Source organism: Bos indicus, chromosome 12 (assembly GCF_029378745.1).
Source record: "Bos indicus isolate NIAB-ARS_2022 breed Sahiwal x Tharparkar chromosome 12, NIAB-ARS_B.indTharparkar_mat_pri_1.0, whole genome shotgun sequence".
Classification (NCBI taxonomy): domain Eukaryota; kingdom Metazoa; phylum Chordata; class Mammalia; order Artiodactyla; family Bovidae; genus Bos; species Bos indicus.
This window is the reverse complement of record NC_091771.1, coordinates 30272212-30273702: the sequence shown is the minus strand read 5'-3', so window position 1 is coordinate 30273702 and position 1491 is coordinate 30272212.

Below are 1491 nucleotides of genomic sequence, written 5' to 3'. Positions count from 1 at the left end.
TCTTTCATAGAATCACACAGGTGCTGCCATTAACTCACACGTTCCCCTAGTTCTATACTTGGAAAGTCGATTTGGGACAAAAACATAGCCTTTGAGGATCATGAGTCTCCCTTGTCTGTTCCCATCTATTTGTTACAAGATAGCTGTCTGCTGAGTTGCTAACTTACATCAAGATCCATTCAAGCCACTGCCAAAGCATGAAGCACCTAATCAGAGCTCATGAGTATCTGTGGCTAACCTACCCCGTGCCTGTCTTCAAAGCAAGATAATTGGTGTTCACAGAGGTTTCCTAGCTGGCCAATAAGTGATGAGCCTGAGCTTCAGATCCAAGTCTGGAAGCCCCAAAGCCAGGGAGAAATGAAGGATTCTCACAGGGTTCACAGCCCACAAGCAACCTGGGGAGAAGCTGTATTTTTAACTATTTTGGACGACCTGGAAGAAAATGGAAGTCCAAGGGATGCAAAAGCCCATCTCAGATTCTGTGTGAGGCAGGAGGCAGATGCTTCCCACCCTCCCTGGGTAAAACAATTGGAGATTCATTCCCTATTGACCAAAACTCCAAGACAAGAATAGCAGGACAGTTAAGGGAGGAGGCTGGGCCCTGCTCAGACCACAGATTTCTCGTTCTCGGAGTCAGGAGACCTCCCTGACCACACATGTGTAGAAAGGCTCCTTGGAGGCCAAAGGGGAGACTTGTCAAGGGATGCTCTACCCAGATGCCTTTGCAGTAAAATCCCATCTTGGCCAAGAGATGCATGGGAATCCATGGGAGGATCCTAAGATATACCAAATATGAATTGTGAACCAGGCAAATCAAAATGACTGGCCAAAAGAAACTGGAAGAAATGCCCCACAAAGGTAATTCAAACGACCACGAGGGTGCGACTCAGGCACTCTCCCTCTGAGTCTGCCCGTGTGCCTATCCACACGTACTGTATTCTTTTCCTCTTAATAAATACTTGACTTGTTTCACTGCTTTCCGTCTTTGTGGCAATTCTTTTCTGCAAAGCCAAAGGGCCAGGGCCCTTGTCATTGACCACTGGTCTAGCGGCTAGGATCAGGTGCTCGCACTGCCGCGACCCAGCCCAAGCTCCGCTCCAAGCCGTTGCAGGCTGAGGCTACCCGAGACCACAGATGCTAATTAATAGCCATAAGTTGAAGTCACTGAGTGTTGAGATGGGGGTTTAAGGCATCAGATTTCCTGTGACTGAGACCTGGTGGGGAAGGCTCCTCCCACCTGGCTTGTTCTGAATCCTGAGCACTAGACTGACAGCCTGATGCACCTCCCACGAATGTGGCAGCATCTTTTGGATTTGGAGGTCATGAGAAAAACAGCCCTGCTTCTCACAGTACCCGCTCACCCCGCCTCCTCTCCCCAGCTGCCTATCTGGCTCTAGCAGTGACGGCTCTCAGGAGAGGGAATTAACAGTATAAGAGATCTGACATGAACAAAGATAAGACAAACATTGTGGGAAATGTAAGTTATATTAA